Source organism: Melopsittacus undulatus, chromosome 9 (assembly GCF_012275295.1).
Source record: "Melopsittacus undulatus isolate bMelUnd1 chromosome 9, bMelUnd1.mat.Z, whole genome shotgun sequence".
Classification (NCBI taxonomy): Eukaryota; Metazoa; Chordata; class Aves; order Psittaciformes; family Psittaculidae; genus Melopsittacus; species Melopsittacus undulatus.
The window spans coordinates 24,553,041-24,573,915 of NC_047535.1; the positions used below are offsets into that span (position 1 = coordinate 24,553,041).

General features: G+C 41.2%; 1 protein-coding gene and 1 long non-coding RNA gene across 7 annotated transcripts in view; one reads left to right on the forward strand and one right to left on the reverse strand.

Moving 5' to 3' along the window:
- Positions 1-17,462, reverse strand: part of LOC115946549 (uncharacterized) — a 65,971-nt gene extending 48,509 nt beyond the window's left edge. For 3 of the 4 annotated variants that reach the window (XR_004080601.2, XR_004080603.2, XR_004080600.2), the window contains exon 1: positions 16,982-17,462. This is a non-coding gene — a long non-coding RNA (uncharacterized lncRNA). The remainder of the gene's footprint in view (positions 1-16,981) is intronic. The other variant, XR_004080602.2, reaches the window with a different exon arrangement.
- A 227-nt stretch (positions 17,463-17,689) lies between these two features.
- The window catches only part of RAF1 (Raf-1 proto-oncogene, serine/threonine kinase), a 43,188-nt gene continuing 40,002 nt past the window's right edge, over positions 17,690-20,875 (forward strand). The window contains exon 1 of one of the 3 annotated variants that reach the window (XM_034066484.1): positions 17,690-17,831. The gene's annotated coding sequence lies outside the window, so the exon portion shown is untranslated. The remainder of the gene's footprint in view (positions 17,832-20,875) is intronic. The other 2 variants (XM_034066485.1, XM_034066486.1) reach the window with 2 other exon arrangements.

The window sequence follows — 20,875 nt, forward strand, 5'->3', positions numbered from 1 at the left end:
CATCCACCAGAAGCTGAGTAACACCTACAGCTGATTCACGGCTAAAGTGGGAATTTATGTAGGAAATAGTTCTGTTTTCTATTCTAGTATGCTCTTTAATCCTTCTTGTTCTAAGTAGTAAAGGGGCTATTTGTTGGTTTCCAATGCAGTGTGTTGATTCAGTGTGGTGTGGTGTTTGGGTTTTTTTTTTGGTAGCTTTCCAGTGTTAGTAAGCATTAGAGAAATTTTTCTTGTCAATATTACAGTCATAGACAATGCTAGCAGGAATCCTGGATCAGAAATGAGTATGTCCCTCATATAACCAATGCTGATGCCTTTAAACAGGTAAAAGTGTTGTAAGAACAAAGGAAACATGCCCGTTCCCACTTCAAGGATAGGAAATAGAGGCATCAGGAGGCTATGGACCCTTACTGAACAAAACATTTTCCAAAATCTGAGAATTGAGTCCTCATAACAGTCACACTCAGAGTCTTGTGATGTTCAGCTTTCTTTGCTTCATCCTTCCTCACTGAGCGGTGATAGTGTGAAGAAAGAACAGAAAGCAAGACTGAAAACTGGAGACATCAGTGTAATGTCTCACAGACACAACCTTTGAGATTGGAAGACAGGTCATGATGCAAAGGCAGAGGCTTTAAAACTCTTGGTGCTGCTTTGGGCACAGCTGGAGCATATTCAGGTACGTATGTGGTGGGTTATCAGCCTGAAGAAGGGCAGTAACTATGGGTGTTCAGGTGCAGGGTACCCATGGCTGCTCTGGAAATGGCTCTTTCAGAGCACTTTAGGTGTAGCCCATGTACATGACATGGAGAACTCATGGCAGAGCTGATGATCTCACCTTAGTCTTTCTAGTTCAGCATCACCAAGTCCTGTGACTTCCTTGGATCATGTGAGAACTGGTATCAGTCTTGTGAGGATATGAGAGGTTCCAGCCCCACTGTGGGTTTTAGCCCTCTACAGGACAGAACTCTTCTGAAAAGCTGCTTTCCTCCTTGTGTACCACTAGAAGCAGCAGCAGTAAGGCCAGGACAGGGAGCAGAAGTAATCAACCCCTGTCAGAGAGAAGGTTGAAATGGGGAGGGATGAAAGAGCTCTGGAATTTGAGGACAAATATACACAAGAATGGTGGTGGTAATGATATACATTATCTCCTTATCTTTTGGGGGTAGCTGAGGGAGTAGAAACAACTCCCCGAGGGACAGATCTAATCCTTAAACAGGATCATTATTATTTATTATTATTATTTTGCTGTAATCTCATGGTTTTGAGGCAATGCTTTTGAAGCTACAGGTGTGGCTAGCAATGCATATTCTCTGCTACTGCTTTGCTACTGCACCATTCTTCCCAACTGCTGCTCTTCCACTAACACAGTAATTCTGGCATTCTTGGAAATCTCTCTCTTGTGTTTAACTTGGTCTCAGAGCCAGTAAAGCCTTTAACACTGCTTATGTATATTCCAATTACTCACCTAAGTGACTTGACTAAGTAGGTTCTGGTAGAGCCACAGCTGGAGCCCTGTACTGTTTTAAATCCAATGCCTTTGTAGTTGTTGCTCATTGTAATCTAAAATTTGCTATAATATTGTACATATTTTTCTTGTGCATTTTTTATCAAAACTACTATTAACACCTGGCTTTATGAAGGGAATTAAGTGGCATAAAGCATCATACCTGCATATTCAAGTACTCTGGAATAAAAGAAACTGCAATTCATGAATCTGGAAAAAGTAACTTCAACAACTTTGGGCTCCAAAGTCAAATGAGCCTGTTGCTGAACTTGTCAATGGTGTTACAATGGGATAGAAAGATGACATAATGCAGAACCTATTTATGGGCTAATTTAAACTCAGGACCAGTTCTATAGAATGGACCTGGCAAGTCATGTGCAGCTCATAGCAAGCAGGGCCCCTGTTTTGTTTTGTTTTCTTTTCTGGCCATATTCCATGCTGGAAGGGGTGATGCTTTCTCATGCAGTTTGAAATAGTCAACCACTTGGCCAATAATCTCATGCACCAGGGCATACAGAGTGATGCTCTCTGCTTGCATTAGTGCATTAGCACAATGCATACAGCTATTAATTTTCTTTAACCATTCACAGCTCAGCACTGTGCTGTGTGTTTTCAATATATTCTAATGGTTTGTTTTCTATCTGGCTTCCTTAGAAAAGTTTTAGGAGTATGTTTTTAGTAAGATCTCTTCAAAATACTTTAGACTCTGGAAAACCTTATCCTGGAGCATATAACTACAGGAGTGGGGTGCAAAACTGAAACACATTAAATGGAGATTAGCTGTTCCAGAAATTAAGGTCTTATCCATTAAATCTGTGCACTTGGCACTGTTCTGCTAATGTTAGTATAAGATTTTTCTACTGTGGGATACTGATGTAAGCATCATAGAATCCCAGACCGGTTTGTGTTAGAAGGGCCCTTAAAGCTCATCCAGCTCCAACCCCTGCCATGGAAGGGACACCTTCTACTGGAGCAGCTTACTCCAAGCACCTGAGTCCAACCTGAACACTGCCAGGGATGGGGCAGCCACAGCTTCTCTGGGCACCCTGTGCCAGCGCCTCAGCACCCTCACAGAGAAGAGCTTCTGCCTAAGAGCTCATCTCAGTCTCCCCTGTTCTGGCAGGTTAAAGCCATTCCCCTTGGCCTCTCCCTACAGGCTCTTGTCCCAAGCTCCTCTCCAGGTTTCCTTTAGGCACTGGAGCTGCTCTCAGGTCTCCCCTTAAGAAGCCTTCTCTTCTCCAGGCTGAACAACCCAGCTCTCTCAGGATCCATATGGATGAATATTGCCCATGACCTGATTGGGTGCACTGGGGCTAACCTTTTTGTTGGGTTGTGTTTTTCCTAGAGTTTTGCTGAATATAATTTTTTTCATTTGAAAAAAGCAAGGATTTATTCCATACTCACATTACATCACTCCATGTGACTCCATCTGTGGCTATTTCTGTAGCCTGTGGTCATATCACTCCTAGAATCATTGTATTGCTCCTAGAATCAGGATGATAAATTTTATCACTGAACACTTAGGGTTAGGGTTCTGACTGCAGAGTTCCTCACTGTACTTCTCCTTGGAGCCTGGCTTCTCTGTAAGCTGCTTACTATGTCTGCAATACTTTCCAGAATACCTGCATGGGAAAATGTTGTTTCTTCTGCTCACCCCGCTTTTTGACTTGCCTATTTTGGGGAGCAGTTTGTGCTGACAATCCTGCATGCTTTAAACTTGCCCTTTTAAAAGCCATGTCACACATGTTAATGCTACTTTGGGTTGCCAAGGGAAGTGCTATATATAAACAAAACCTCTGAAACCACCATCTTTTTATATACTCTATGTATCTTCGTTCCTGCAGTTAACACCCAGATGTTTCTTTAGAATATACCTGTAGAGGATTTTCAGGGTTTTTTGCAAACTTTCTGCAAACATAGAACTGCTTTTTAACCCTTAAATTAAAGCAGATGGGATTTCTGCTTCACTGTAAAATGTTTCAAAGTAGTATTATGTCATATTGCTGTTTTTTTAACTCCAGTTTCTGGATATGGAAGAAAACTGTGTTTGTCCTACTTACTTAAACAAAGGTCAAGCAAGGCAAAACCTGCACTCCTCAGAATTCTGTGAGGGTTTTGTGAAGGAACAAGAGCATTGCTAAATCTCAGCCATGATTTTCCTAAAAAGCCCAGCCAGTCCTGGATTACCAGTTCAAGATCCCAAGAACTAGGGAGCATTTGGAGAACAGAGCTGGATCTAAAACTTGTGTCTTAAATCCTTTTCAAGTTAGGAGCTGCACATGACTTAAATGCTAAGTAATGTGTATCAGTAGATAGTGATTATTCTTGGTCAAACTGGGCTTAGTCAGAACCTTGGACTTAAGGCACATTTTGAAGGCAGAAAATCTGCCCATTTGGTATTACAGTAATTGGACTAAGAGGAAAGTAACTGAAGTACCATCCAGGATGGAAATCAAGCAAAATCAGATCAGCACAGAGCAGAAGTAGGAAAGGGATGAAAATGTCTTGAAATGACTGAACTGAGATACTGTCACTTGAAAGTGACAAACTGATAATATTGGCTGTATTTAGTAAAAGTAGAATTAATTTTAAAACACCTTTTTGGTGGGAATATGCTGTGTAGTTCTATTATACTTCACATACTTGCTACATATAGTAAAACATTAAGATCTGTATTGTAATACTTCAGAGATGCATGTAAATCAAAATCTGGTAATTCATTAGTACGGCATGCCAGCCTGGTTCGTGTAGGAAGGGACCTAAAAGCTCATCCAGCTCCAACCCCTGCCATGGAAGGGACACCTTCCACTAGAGCAACTTGCTCCAAGCCCGAGTCCAACCTGAACACTGACAGGGATGGGGCAGCCTGTGCCAGCGCCTCAGCACCCTCACAGGGAAGAGCTTCTGCCTAAGAGCTCATCTCAGTCTCCCCTGTTCTGGCAGGTTAAGGCCATTCCCCTTGGCCTGTCCCTACAGGCCCTTGTCCAAAGTCCCTCTCCAGGTTTCTTGTAGTCCCTTTAGGCAGTGGAGCTGCTCTCAGGTCTCCTCTTAAGGAGCCTTCTACAAGCTGAACGACCCTAGCTCTCTTAGCATGTCAATTCAGTTCACAGATGTCTCTAAATGTGGTAGTCAAATTGTGTGAGAAGTCCCATTATACAAATGGAAGGCATCTGCTTTGTACATTAGTCCTAAAACTCTCCAGTTGTACCCTGTCATAGGTACATGCTCTGCTTTAACTGTGGTCTGTACTGAGATCATACAAAATAAATATCTTCATGTGTAAATACATATATCAACCATGTTCAGCTCTAGCATATCTCACGTAGCTGTGTCTGGCAGTATGGTGAACCTGCAGGATAACTGCTGTTATACAGTAAGAATTATGTGAGGAAGTTGTATGGCTGGATATTGAAACATCAGACTACCAGCCATTGCTCCTCAACTTTGTCTCCCATCCCCCTCATTCATTCACCATGTGCCCTTAGGCAAATCAATCTGTCTTCATTTCCAGTAACAGCTGAAAGGATAAAATGCTTGCAGGTGCCTCACAGTTTGAAGATGTTCTACTACGGACTCAGCATCATCTACTCACTTAAAAACAAACAGCTCTCACTCAAAACAATCAAACACTGCCCCCCCCACAAAAAAAAAAAAAAACACAAATCAAACACACTGAAAGGGCCTTTACCTCCAAGGCTAAGAAGGCTGAACTGCAGAACAAAGAGCACTATGAACTGAAAGAAGTCATTTGTCAGAAAGAGTAATTTGTTGCTAAATGAGAACTTAAAAGCACCTGACTCTGGCATGTTCAATATAAAATCATAGCAAGATGAGCACAATATACAAAAGGCAACTCACAGAAGCATGGAACTATAGAAGACTTTCAAATGTACAGAAACAGCGTCTCTAATTCAGAAAGACTTGTCACTGACTGCTATAGCATGGGAGGTCACAGCAGGGCAAAACACTTGTCTGTTCACAGCACTCTCCTTAATCATTGGTCACTGGATTTGCTGTGGTTGTGAAGTGCTGTGAGAACCTGGCATTGGAAATGCCTGTAAATACACACCCAAGTACCCACTCTGAGTTTGCTTAATTCTCATTCAAATCTATCTGTTTAGTCTCTACAACAGAACTCCATAGGCTTATGAAAGGTACTTGTCTTAAAAATAACTTTTTTCTGTCATCCTTTTATTTTCCCAGCTGAAGAGTCCTAATTTAGTTAGTCACTTACGGAGAATCTGGTTTCTATCTCTTAAAATCCCTGCTGCCCTTTTCTGTTCCTCTTAATTTTATTAACCATATGTTCTGGCACAGGAACAGATCTGCATGCTGTATTCAAAATGTGGGGACATCCTGAATTTATACAATGCACTAGCTACTTTCCTCTGTTTTGTTCTCAGCTCTCATCCTAAATCCCTCACATTGTTTCTTGTCTTCACCACTGCTGAGCACTGGGCTGGCATTTTTAGGGAGTTATTCACTATAAATCTCACATCTCTCTGTCTGGTTGACAAAAGCTAAATCTGAACCCCTGTTTACCTATGATGGAGGCTGTCTTTTCCTAGACTGTTGCTTTACATTCATTTGCATAATATTTAATCTACTATTTCACAATCTAATATTGCACTTTTTCACTGTGTGTGTTTTAAGTCTCAAGCATCTTGTAAACCTGTGTTTATCAGCAAACTTTCAACCCTTCCTGTTTACTCCTATTGTTTTTTAATACCCCTTTTGAAGAAGTCAAATGGGCTTTTTTCAAATCAGACAATACCGAGGTGAGTTAATTGTAACATAGGTGGAATTTATGAATAATAGACAGAACCCCCTAATTTAGCAACTTAAGCTCTGATTGTACATAATGATATTGATGCTTCTGTCAGTGTGATAAACAGATGAGTATGAAGGTATCGCTTTTGAGATATTTGCATATGGCAAATAATACTCTTTCTGGGATCACAGAGTTTGTAACTACTTGGGCTGCAGGTTCACAAACCAAATAACTGATCTGTAGGCTGCTATTCCATTCTCTGCACATCTCATCCACCAGCTGAGCCTTCCTGCTCCTTCGCTTGTGTTAAACAAAAAGTGCTGGGATTGGGAAATTAGTCATGAGAACACAAAATCTGACTCACTATGCAGGGTCATGACTGCTAGATCCAGTATGAGAAGGGAAGAAGCATGCAGCTGGGGCTGAGAGTGGAAAAAGGGACTGTCCCTTTGGCAGCAGTATGTAATTAGACTGTAACACATATTCTGTAATGGCACCTAAGCCCTGAAGCATAGCACTCTTCCTACTTTTTCTTCACAAAGGAAATGCCTGAGGTGTAAGAACTTAACCAAATCCACAGTTTTTCTCCACGTGACAAGCGCTCTGATGCACTGTGAAGCTTTAACTGCAGACAAAAACCATGAACTGCATGTCCATGTTACCAGCCCTGTGACTTGCTTTGAGCACATCATCTGTGATGGTTACGCATGTTGGTACTCATACTACTTCTGCTGGAAGTGAAAGCTTATGGCAGGAAATTAAGCCAAAATAATAAAAAGCTCTCTAATGAAATATAAAGGCTGACTCAGTTCAATCTATCTGATAGTATCTAATTCTGGTAAGAATAACCTGTAAAAACTTCTTAGCCTAATTCTAAAGCTTCTCTGAATTGAAAAGCTCTCTTCAGCCTCTTCATTATCAACAGCTAAATACAGCTGGCATTCTCAGTGGGAAAGCATCCTGGGTGGCATATACCTATGCAGTGCAGGTGATGCAACAACTTTGGCAGCAGTGAAGGCGGGGGAAGAGAGCAATGTCTGAAGCGGAGGGTGACTGAGGCTGCCTGATAATAGGAGCCTCTTTGCTGGTTGTTTACTCTTGCAGTATCAATGGAAATCAGACTAAAAGTATAGGTTAACCTTAAAAATAAAGCAGTTTAGACTGAAGATAGATGCTCGCGTAACTGAAAACAACTCTATAGTGTATCAACAGCTGCTTCAGTATGACACACTGATACTCATAATGATATTTATCTATTCTAAAATGCTAATGAAGTTTTATGCCTTGTAGTAAATAACCCTGTTAATAACCATATAAATACTATTCTTCCTTTGAAAGTTTTCTACTACATTATTATTGTGAAAGAATAATTCTATATTTTCTCTCCTATGATAAAAGTTTTCTTGAAACTGCTGTTCTTTCCTTACCTTGAATGAGGAATGACGTATTCAAGGTGAAAATGACCTATTTTCATAAGGAAAATATTGTTTGATAATCTACATAAAAGATTATTTATAATACTGCTCAGCTTTGGCTACCAGCAGTTTAGATCCTTGCCAAGTCTTCTTTTGTAGAACATTATTTTATGTTCTAGTTTTTTGAAAGACTGCTTAGTTTCTGTCCCAGCAGAACAATTGAGTTTACTCAGGATTACTAAATTCTACACTATTAGCTACTTCCAAGCAGCACTTTCTTACCAAGAACGTAAATTGCAAAGTAAAGGTAATTAGAACATATGGCTTTTTGCCAGAGTCCAAGGTAGGCTTCCTTGGCAAGCACCACCTCAAACAGAAGTTGTTCTACAGCAGTTCCACTTTTCTCTAGGGAAAACTATTCTATAAAAGGGAGTCTCAGCGATCCTTACTTGCCTATTTCTTGTTCTATACCACGGTACAGCAGTAGCATATTTTGTTGTAAATTCTTTCCATTGCTCACAAAGCCACACAAATATATTGGAGCTTTCCTTGGAGAATTCTTAACTTCCTACAAAAACAAGCAACAAAAAACTACCAGGAAAAGTAACCAGCAGATTTTTAATCACTTGAGTCTATTTCCTATCCCAAAGAGAAACTAGGATTTTCCACATGTTTAAATTAAATACTCAAGTGAATTACATAACCTGCATTAAATAAATACATGAACTATTATTTTATATGAACTGTCTTGTGTCAAATATGAGAAGAGATCCTTGTTCTTACTCATACTCAAAGACTTCCTAGGATTGCTACAGAAGTGGAAATTCTTCCTGAACAGGCACATTGTATCTTTTGGTCACTTAAATGGGAGATTTCATTGTGGTTTTCAAATACATGAGATACCTGCCATCACTCCTTTTGACAGATGGAAGCTTCTTAAATCTCATGGTTTAAATACAAAATATTGGCTAACACACACATACAATAACTCTAAGTCTTTAACTTAGGTTTTCCTGTGGTAACACTCACTCCCCTCCAAGTACCAGAGGAGCTGAGCTATACTGTTAATATCAGATTTCACCACTTTGAATACTGCAGGACAAACTGTTACACTGATGGTAGTGCATGATGCTAAAGCTTTGCATTGATAATGCTTAAATACTGTAGACTGCTCCAGGGTGTGTTCAAATGAAAACTTAATTGCACTGAGGCTTGGCACATGGTTTTACATATTTGTGCATTTAAAAGTAATGGCCCACCTTGGAGAGAACCTGGAAGCAAAGTGGAATGCCAGGTGCATCTGGAAGAGCTGATTTTTCTTTCTTATACTCAACTTACTAATAAGGAGTTTACTAAATTTAGTAAATCCTGTCCTCTGATACTGAAAGGTAATGATTTTCTCATTACCATTTTAACCCTCCTGTGTTCCTAGTTGTGTTTAGCTTGCTTCTGGTTTTTTGTTGCGTGGTTTTGGTCTTTTCCCTCCACCATCTCAAAATTCAATGCTAAATCTTGCCTTCTGACATCTCTCTGAGGTATATGAAGATGGGCAGAAAAGCACAGTTGTAGAAGTTAAAGGGCAAAGTGTAGCCATTATACAAAAAGTTGTAACAGTAACCACCCCCAGTCGTATGCTTTGTGATGATAGCACTAAAACCTGAGGTTAGACCTTTGGTTTCACTGGAAATATCCTGAACTCTCCTAGATATATACAAAGCAGGTATAAAATATTAATCTAGAATAGATTTAATTTATAAAAATATATAGGATATCCTGTATTTCAAGTATTCTGAGAAGTTGCTTATAAAAATCTGCAAAAAAATCCTATGTCTGTTAGCACCAATACATTTTTAAGAATAAGCATAGTTGACCGTATGTTATCGAATGCTAGCTGAAGGCTGGGGTGGGGGAAATGTAAAGCATCTTGCTTGCATTCTTGTCAGCTAAGAGCATGACCCTACTTGAAAACTCAATAAATCAAAATCCATTTCTTGGGGAAATAACTTGGTTGCTTTGTGCTGAATGTTTCACCCAAATATTTAGTTGAAATAGCTAATTCTGAAGCCTGTGATCCTGAAAACTACAAAAAAGTCAGATAATTTACCCAGAGTGCTAGATCAAAGTATCTTAAGACTGCATGCACCAGCATAGGGTCATACTCATTCTTACTCACCATATGGCCTTTACAAGAGGAGGAAAAGAATCCACCTAAACTTATTTTCAAGAGACAGTCTTAAAAGAGGTGTATCTGTATCATTTGCTATTCCTTGCCCTTCATTCAGCTTTATATGTGTTAGGGGGAAAAAACCTAACCTTTTTTTTCCTTTTTTTCTTTTCCTGTCTGAACGTTAGTGTGTGAACATAGAACCAGGTTTCTGTAACTCACAAAGATGTTAGCAACACTTACTTCATGAAAAACAGGCCTTTAGTGCCCCCCAAAAGATACTCTTTTTAAATTTGGCCTGCCTATCAACTAAAAGTGATGTCTCAGCAGTAATGTTTTAGCAGTTACCTAATTCCTTATGTCACTGTTCCATGTAGATGAAATGCAAAAGGAAGGCTTACATAATTTGTTGCTAATAGAAAGCTTCTGTCTCCACCAGAAATAAGGCTGAACTTAAGGAATGTCTGAATAAATTAATATGAATACATCTGAGTATTAGATATACATCTTGAAAGTATTAAAAATACTCGGGTACAAGCAGACATGTTGATACTTATTTCCCTGCAACTGCTGAAAGATTTAACAAATCTCCTAATGCAGCACACCACAGTTTTGCAGTGAGGCATAGCAAGAGACTTGTATGTTTGCATTCCTTTGACCTGATGTCTTTGCTAATTACTGTTGAAATAATTGAGTTGTTTTGCTCATAGCATTGTTTTGGGGTTTTATTATCTTACAGAAAGAAATTTTAAAAAGAAAATAAAAAAGCGCTTACAAAAACAAGACCAAAATGAACCAAATTTTGTATTCAAAGTTTTAAACAGAATAAAACTGACATTTCCATTGGAGAAAAATGATATCCTGATGGATAGAATCAATCTCACCACTATCTAATCTAAGAGAAATGAATCTGTAACAACAACAACAAAAACCTCAACAAATGACATGAAACATCTGACAAAAGCACTCCCCCCCCTTTTATAATTGCAGACTAAATTAGCCATATACATATGCAATTTATTTTTTTTTAATAGCAAACCTCCACTGGTGCATCATCTTACAGAGCTCCACATGGAGAAACCTACTGCTGTGTTCTGCTGCTGACAACAATAATGCTGGTACCTTGAACAGAGATGGGGTATATTAGCATACACTGACATTTTCACCAGTGACCTTAGTCTAGCTCTGAAACCCTGTACACTTGAGAAAGTTCTGATATGAACTTATGCTTGTACAGCTAGTGAGCTTCATCAGCTTTATAACAAAACTCTGTCACTGTTGTCCTATTTTCATGAGCGTGTCTGAACTTACTTGCTTACAACATAATGTCAAATTACAACCCTTGTCATACCCTTCTAAGCACAGCTTGCTGTATGTGACACCGAGGTACAAAGTATCAAAGGCTAGCTAAACCAGGGGTCTATTGCCAAAGGTAATGTATGCCTTTGATCACCCATCTTTGTTTATCTGTTTGAGATGAACTTGAAAGACAATGGATAAATAGGCTTGTGCTGAAAGCCAAATAATTTTTTTTTTTGACTTTGCAGAGCTTTTTATAACAGAATACGGTAAATAAAGAGTTCTGTTTCTCTTAGTACATGAATGTGGTTAAAATGGACTTTTGTCTTCTTGCTAGATACACTGAACCTTTGAACGATGCCAGGTATTTAGAATGATGCCAGGTATTTATAACCTTGTACCTATATTCTGATTAGTCTGGCTTTACCTGGGAATGGCAGTGCTGGAGAGCAGCTTGGATAGATATGCTGGCTAGACTGCTTTTGATTCCCTTGTCTCTTAGAATCTACCTTTGATAAAAGACAAGCGCGGAGTAAAAAAGAGCACAAGGGAGTGTCTCTGTACACGATACATATGACAAGACTAGGTTCTCATCAGAAAGCCTGGCTTTTTCATGAGGAATCACAACAAATGTGATTTATAAAAAGATACAGGCAAGTTCATAACTTCACCTTTTGTTGCCTATCATCCTTCCATGTGTTTTGAACATACGCAGGCACTGTGATATAATCAGATACATACATGCATATCCACGCCTTTCTATTTCACCCTACCAGTACTTGCGATTGTTCAATTTTGCTGTCATCCCAATGTGCATTATTACAATTAGTAACTTCTAGAGAAACCCAGCACTGAATGCAGTTCAGTTCTACACACTAGAAATTGTCCATGCTCAGGAAAACCAATGCACAGCTTGAGGTCATGCCAGATCAGATGATCAGTCTCTTTATGTGGCTCTGTATCAGGTGTAATAAAACCCCTTCTGCAGCTGAGCAATTATACATTCAGGCTGGTTCTAAGAATGTTTGTCAGGAAAGAGCTATTTATGCATTGTTATTTTTAAACTCTAGTACCTAGCTCTGAATAGATTTTATTGTGGTTAGACTTTTTCAGAAAGTCAAAATAAACCCAATAAACCAGTTTGGTTGGGTTTCAAAAATAGAATACATGTGCAAATCAAAGTGTTGTATTTATTGTCTATGAAGGAGGAATGACTGTTCAAATACCCACAAATGAAAGCCTAGATTTAGTTATTTTTTTTGCCTTGTTTGAGCTCAAATAATGTTTATTCAGACTGTGAATTTATTCACTGTGCAGGCAGCACCTATCGGTTAAATTTAAATCTAAAAGTTGTTATTCTAAAATTATTTTAATGCTTTGATATTCACAGTATATGGCTGTACACTAACTTACTATGTTTGTCTTATGCTCCTCTTTGAGGCTTCCCAAATTGTGTCTGTGATGAAAGGAATGTTACTCTGATTGTTGACCCTTGCATGGGGAATCTAACTGCTATCCCTACAATATATTTCCATCTACAAAGAAAAAGCATAGCTTATGGTCACCTAATAAAATAGAACTATACGTGTCACCATTAACTGGCGATCCCTTTTAACCATATAACTGAGATCCCTTTGAAACTCCGTGGCTTTGGTGATATTTTAATTTTTTAATTGTATTTTTTCCAGCCAGCTGGTACTGCATTTGCAAACAAAGAGGCAGCCAAGGTGTATAGAAGCAAATGAGTCAGTGGACATAGGCTGAGTCATGGAGCAGAGACAACTGTCTGTTAGCAGGACCTCTGCTTTCATTTTGGATTTCAGCATTCTTATGTGTCACAACTTCTCTTTACATTAGAAGAAAATGAAATCTTGGTAATGAGTACTGCACATGAAGATCTAAAATTCAGGAAAGCAACTGAACTCCCCCTGGTTGGAGAAGAGTCTGAGAGAACTGGATGGGGGAGTGCAGTGCCTCTGAATTTTCCTAGAAGCAAACTGCATTGCAGCGAAATTGGAGAACCAGAAATTCTCTGCTGCACTTCATATAACAAGCCCAGAGACACTGGATATCTATAATACCATAAATTACAGTAGGAGCATATGGAGGACTGAAAACTGGTACAGAGTGTGTTGACAATTTTAATAATGTTTCATATATGAGTATCAGTGAATTAAGGCAAGCATAACTTCAATTTTTTCAGTGAAAGATTATCGTGTACTGCTCTCAGGATAATTTATTTATTACTGCAAGGCTTAATGAAAATCTGTTTCAATTTTACTCTGAAATGTTTCCATACAAACTTGTCTTCAAAATTTATTGCAATTGATGTTTTTATTAAATATTTTTATTGTTAAGTTTATATAAGGCCAACCCAAGAACCATGTAACTATGACTGCCTAATAGATGGGATTGATTCTGGAAGGATATACAAACTTGTAGAGGATAATATTCTTGACATTACAAGGAATTGTGTATTTTTTTTTACATAAATGTGTTTCTCAAATGAAAGTGTTAAAGCAGTAAAAAAGAGGAAAGAAAGGAAAAATGAAAGATACTAACTTAAGATTTATATACAGAATTGAATGGTCAACAGATAAGGCAAAACTTGTTTGCAGTACTGTGGAGGCACCTATGGCAAAATGTGTTTACCTCAGGCAGTGTGTCTCACGAGGTGTGTGCATGTGTAAAACATGACAAAAGACACTTTGCATAACAGCTCTTGTAACTATTAAAGCACTTAAGTTAGCTTGACCCTGGCAGTAAATAAACCAAAGTATATTTAAAAATATATGCTGTTATTCCATCATGCTTCAGCATCTCTGAGGTTTGTACCAGGCAGTCTATTCTGTATCGTACTGAGACAAAGAAGGAAATCCTTGGGGGTTAGAACCTGCAGATACACAAGCCCACGCAGCCCTGTCTCAGCCTGAATGCCTTCCCCCGAGGTTTCTGAGTGCAGGAATTGCTTAAATGGATCTGCTTCCAGAAGCCAGCCTTTCCAGGGAAGTAATGAAGCCACTACATGCTTAATCTAGCACTGATGGTAACGACTGAAGTTGTTGGAAGGAGGTGTCTTTTGCATTGTACCTATGGGAAATTGGGTGTTATTTTCATAAGGAAGAGAGAGACTCCCAAGGTTTAGCTTCACTATTTGGCTGAAGAGAGTGGAGAAAGGTTCACACTGTAGCCAGCCCAATACCACCCACATTTATTTGGATATGGAGAAAATAAAGAGTTAAGAGTTTGTTCAGGATAAAACAACAAAAGTAATTAATGTGAACAGACTGTGCTATGGTTTCCATTCCACCAAAACAAGTTTGCTGCTTTAAGAGATTCATATATGAGATGTCCTATTGTTGTAAAGTAATGTATGCAATCTGAATTTGAGAATGCATGAAAAAATCCAAACAAACTATAAATTACATTCCCACCCCTCTTCTTTGATCACTTCAGTGACATGGGGAAATAATAAAGTCTTCCAGCTGAACTACACAATATGAATAGTTTATGCATCATCACACAAATAAGTTGCTCCTTATTTGGAGTGCTTCTTTTTCAGGTTGCTACTGCTTGATTTATTCAAAGCCACTTTCTTCCTGGTCTCTGCATGCTGCAATTCTTTTGTGTCTAACGTGACTTTAGCTTTTCCTAGGCAAAGTTTTATTGAAAACCAGCAAACAAAAAACTCTAATGGGGTAATAAGAGAATAATTTATTGTATACATAAAAAAAAACCTTGCAGCAGTACAATGTGGCTTGAATAACCCTGTACGAAACGGCGAAGTTTGTCTTATAGAAATCCTTGGCTTGAAGAGTAAGGGAGTAAGATTTGGTACCCCAAATTCTGTAGTAAAGTGTGTGTATATACATTTCTTCCTTTTCCCAGTCAGCATTACACTAATGCTTGCTGCTCCTTCTTCTGAGGCTTATCGGTATTTAATGTGCTAAAGCTACAATGAAGGTTATACAATGTCACTTAAAACATTTTATATTTTTTGAGACTCCCCAGGTAACCACAGTGAAGTAGACTGGGAGTACGTGAATATTGCACATAGCAAACTGAACCACAACAAATTAGTAACAGGTTATAGCCTACATGCTGCTTTCCAGTAGTCAGTATTAAAACCGTTCTCAAAGATAGTCACTCATCATCCATCCCACTCTTAACTGTGAGGAAACTCAAGCCTGTGAAGCTGAGATAGCTTTGCCTCTGACATACCTGCTGCATGAAAGGGACTTCCTGTGTCTACAACCACTCCACAGATTTGCCTAATGTTTCAGGTTAATAGCTACTGTCACTAACTCAGCCCACCCTGAACCCTAGCTCTCACTCTCCTTCAAATCACTCCTCTTGCTGCTTTTTTATAGAGGTAGAAACCACTTCAGATTATGAAAATGTAAGATTATATGCCTACACCAATGAAAATCTTAATACCTGGACACTCACATGTTAAACATGTTGTAAACCTAACCACTAAACACAAACAGATAAACTTTGGGAAGAATGCTAAGAATTTTCAGCTTATTTTGGAAAGTTTGTTCAGTTTTATTTCCCTTCTGCTTTAGTGCTGTAATGTTCCAGTTTCTTTGCTTGGTTTTCTTGTTTGCTTTTGTTTTTCTTTCTTATAACAATGTTATTTCTTTTGCATGTATTACATTGTTTATCTGAAACCTGGCTTGCTTTCCTCCGAATCCTTCTTCATTTGCTCCATGACTACAATCCTTCATCTTTCTACACTTTTAAAGAAGTTTAAAACTTTATGAAAGGTCTTCTGTCAAAATCACCTCTTCTTGAGGTGGTTATCCCTCTCTTCTTTCCCTTTTAAGTATCTCACGGCATAGTCTTATTTGTGTTTTATATTGAAATATTTTAAACTCTTTTTGCATATTTTGCAAATCTCTATTTGTCTACCATGCTACATGGATATGCTTAGTCTTAAGCTGTGTGAATATTTATTGTACACAGTGCTTTGAGTTTATTTGTTTCTCCAAGGCCAACTCTTGCAGTCAGATACATAGATATGACTCCTGTTGAAGTCATGTAAACTGTGCCTGTGCATCAGAGGACTCCTTCAGTTTAAATGTGACCATTTAAGAGAAAAGCTGCTCTATAAGAATGTGAAAAGAATGATTCACACTTTAAAATGTCCTTGGTTTGGATTTGCTTTTCTGGTAGATATGAGCCCATGGCAATGAGGATGAGAAAAAAGAAAGGAGTAAGCAATTTTTGTACTAAAAAGGTTGAAATCTGCATGTGCTTTGCTTTGTAAAAAAAGTGCTACAAACATTATGGTTAAATTTGTCTTTTAACAATTATCCTCTAAATTGGGGGCATTATTACATCGGAATAACTTCCAGAGCATATGGGCACAGTGTACTCAACCGTAGTACCCTATAGAGACATGGAAATGTCTGTTTTAGCCTTCTGGAACTCCTGGTTGCCATCCCCAATTCAATCTCCTATTACTTGGCAACCACACCTCTTCCTGGAGAGCACCAGGAGCTACAGACTTTGCATGGGTTGTGCTTTTCATTTGGTGCTTAGGAGAGACAGCACTGCTCTTGTTTCTTGCCTCTGTGAGGTTAATGTGACTTTAGCTGAACTCAAGCCTTGGTTTATAGCAGAATAAACCTTCTTCTGTAGAGAAATCCCAAATAAGGCTGAGAGAATTTTGATGGAGGCTCTTTTTAGAGAGGTGCTTATTAATTAACAATTAATATAACCTATACGACTGTAAATGCAAACATGTATGCGCTTTAAAAAACAGTTCTAGGAGAGATGTTTTAAGCTGCCATGGCCATCCTCCTTTGGGGGCGATAACTTACCTGTTTAGCAGTGAATATGCAGTGCTGTGCGTTTCCAAGCCGGAGCTCCCAGAGCTCGCTCGGTTTGCGGTGCAGCCGCAGTAACTGCAAAGCTCTTCGTGCCTCACGCCCAGGTGGAGGCCGGCCGGCTGCACACAGAGGGCGGCTGTCCCACAGCTGCTCCTCGTCTCCTGCAGGCACAGGGGTTGCACGCTATGTGTTTGATGTCCCCTCAGCAGCTCCCAGCCCTCCCCTCTCGGCACGTACCGCCCCTTGGGAATTTCTGCCTGTTTCCTGCACAAACAGCCTTTGCTTTGCACAGGTAGGACTTATGAGAGCTGCCCTGGAAGCGGCTGAGGCCCCGCTTAATTAATCCTCACACAACCTCGGGGCTCACGCTGCGCAGGGCAGGGGGGAGCGGGGCTCAGGGGATGCGGCGCGGCAGCCCCAGCGGGGCCCGCTCCACCTTCCCCGGCGCAGAGCAGAGCTCATCCCTCAGCCCCTGAAGGGATGGAGGAGGAGAGGCGGCGGGAGCGCCTCCCATCCCCTCGCCTCCCTCCGCGGCCGGACGGGGGCAGCCGCAGCGCCTCACCCGCTCCCGCTCCCAAATGGCGGCCCGCGGCGGGACGGTGAGGAGCGGGCTCAATCGACAGCTCGGCGCTCTGCGGTCAGGCCGGGAGGCGGGGAGGAGGAGGAGGACGCGAAGAGAAGGAGAGACAAGCGAAAGGGAAGGAGCTGAGCGCCGAGAGGTCGATGGGCGGAGGATAAATGTCTCGCTGAGTGTGAGGCCGCCATTTTAGATGAGGAACGAAACGAACGGCGCCGAGCGGGGCAAGAGCTTGGGGTGAGCCGGCGGGAGGGACTGACACAGGTACGAGCGGCGCTGGGCTGGCGAGCGACAGGGGAAGTGGCTGGGAACGCGGGAGAGAGCGGCTCTCTCTTTTCCCCTTTCGGCTCTCCCTTCCTCGGTGCAGGGCGCCTGGATCGGCGCCGGCTGCTCGCGGCGGCGGCGGCTCCTCTCCGGGCGCGCTGACCCGGCCGTGAGGGAAAACAGCGCGCGGGAGGGCGGCCGCTCGCCCCCTGAACAGGGCCCAAGAGGCCGGAATCGGCCAGGTCCGTACCTGCGGGCTGCAGCTCGCTGCGGAGCCCTGCGCGGTCGGATCGGCTGTGGGGGCTGCCGCCGCGACGGGAGAGAAGAGGCAGGGAGGGGGTGCGTGGCGGAGCGGGCCGGAGGTGGGTTGCGGGTGCTTGCGGCTTGCCACGGCGGGCCAGGTGCGAGGGGAGGTGTGTCGTGGCCGCCGCTTGTCAGCCCCAGCGCCGAGCCCCGCGGCAAGGGCTGTACCTGGGGGCTGGCGGGGGGATGCGAGGCCCGGGCGGGTGTGCCCCGCGGCTGGGGTCCGGCGCCGTGGCAGCCGGCGGGCGGGATGAGCAACGGGCATCCAGCGGCACTAGCGCGGAGCCCTAGCCGCGGCGGGGGGGTCCCGGCGGCGGCTCCGCTGGCCCGGCCTCCGTGGAGCTCCGCGTCGCGGCTGGCAGCGTTGTCCCTGCCGTGCTTCCAGCGGGGCCTCCCGAACCTCTCTGTTACTTTGATCTTCCGAGCCGAGAGCGGAAAATGCGTGTATGGTGTATTAGCATAACTGAACGCTTTCTGCTGGGGCGTTCTTGGGTTTGAACGGCTCGCTCGGGTCTTTCTTTTCGACTTCGGTTCAGTTTAAAAAAAGACGTTTGAAAACTGCAGTAAGAATCTTTAGTTATCTAATTTCTTCCAAGCTGTTACAACTTTGCCATGTAGAAATGGTGTTACTGCAGGGCCTGTGCTGTTTCTGGACACGTTTTATCGACAGTCTGAGTGTACACACACATAACCTGACTGTGCTAACAGCAGCACGGCTCTTGTCCATTGTTCGTCTCACCTACATCAGGCTGAATAACTTGTGTAGAATTTCCTTTTTAGCCTTCAAATGACATCCATAAATACAGGGACCTTACTGGGGACAGTGAGAGCTGAAAACCAGTTGTAGTGGAATTGCTAAACAGCACAGTGTGCGTTCCAGATGCAATTGGAGGTTACTGTAGGTATGCAAAACAAAAAGGGCCTTTAATGGAGTAAAACTGTGATTCTTCCAAAACCGAAGCCAACTTAAAATATCCGAAAATAGATTTGTACAACAGACTTTTGAAATGTCTTTTATTTTAATGCGTCTGAAAAACTCAGCTCCAAAAATTGCCTAAAGAATCAATGCATTGTGTAAAAAAAACCTCTAGGATATAATTTGAATGGACATTCCTGCAGTGGTGGTGCAGAAGAAAAGATAGGGTTGGTGTGTGTGAGAGTTAATTTCAGGTAGTTTGGTTAAATCCATTCTGTGGACATCCATTCAGAATGGAAGTGGCATTAATTTGTTTTGTCTTAATGAAAATTTTCTATCAGTAAACCCTAAGATTACAAGTAATCATTAAAAAGCTATGCATCTGTGTCTATGTTCATGAAATAGCTGACTGGTTAATATGGTAAGCGGTTTAATCTGGGGTTGTTAAATGAGAAGTAGACTAGCTGACTTGGGTTGGAGCAGTGGTGCCTTCAGAAATCTGGACTGTGTTTTTCATATGGTTTGTTGCCATACCTAATATCATCAGCACTGGACAACTTATTGTGCAACACTGCTGACTAACCTGCTTGGAAAGAGAATCTGGAAGTAGCAGAGAAAACATTTCAAAAGAAGAGATAAAACTTTGGGTTTTTTCAGTTGAATGCTTTTTGTGTTTACCTATAATTTTCCATATTTTACTCTGTTACAAAAAGGCTATTCAAATTGCATCTGAAGTTTTGCTGTCTCAGGGCCTGAACTTACTACAACTTATTAAAATAACTCACATTTTATAAACCACAGACATGACCCATGGAAATCATTGGTCAGCATTTCTTGGTATGCTAAATCAGCACTAGTTTCTTCAGGGACATATACTCCACTCCTCCCCCCAGCTTATTTATTTGGCTAATTCACTGCTGGGAAACCAGGAGCTGGGGGAAAAAACAAGTTTTCCTTGTTTTCTGTCTTTGAAAACAAATTAAATTGGGATGATGAGACCTCTTGGTTCTAAAATTTCTGTAAGAGATGGGAACCAGAAGCTGCTTGAAAAATTACTGTATGTATGTCTTCAGTCTGTTGGTTTCAAATGCAGGAGTTGTGTTAATAAATTCACTTTTGTGTTATGAATACAGAATGTTTAAATTACTCTTATGTTCCTAATAAAGTTATGAGAGCAGATGAACTAACAAAGTCTAGTTCAATGTGTATTTGGGGCTCTGATCGTGTCTGCTGCAAACATACTTTGTCTTCTATGACTCCTTTGGTCATTCCCCATGCCGCACCTTTGTGGCACCCCTTGCTTCCCCATCTTTGCTGTTGCCTTACTAATACCCTCCAGGTTTTGTCTCCTCCTCTTCCTCCTCCTTTCCCTCTATTCCTGTGTTGCCTGCTTACCTTCCTGGGCTGCCAGCTAGGCAAGAGGAAGGGTTTTATCTCAGCTTGGTTTCCTCACGTGGTGATGTGCTGCTGCAGCTGGCACACCAAAGGTTTGTACTGTGGCACCCAGCTGATGATGGGAGGGCAAAGGATTTTTCCATAGCCTGTGGGAGTTTTGATTCCTGTACCTGGCTGTTGAGTTGAAATAAGCTCATACATCCCAGAGCTGCAGGAGGAGAGGCAGCAGGACAGCTGGGTGGCATGATCACATAAGGCCAATTGCCTTGCAAACAAAGGAAGCATGGCTTGGTGCAGTTGAATTTCCAAAACTTGTATGCAAATTCAGCTTGAAACAAATGAATAATTCAAAAGGATGATTGTTTTGTATGGAGTAAGTTCCTGGACCATCTTCTAACTTCAGAATGCAGAAATCTAAAGAGTGTGTAAC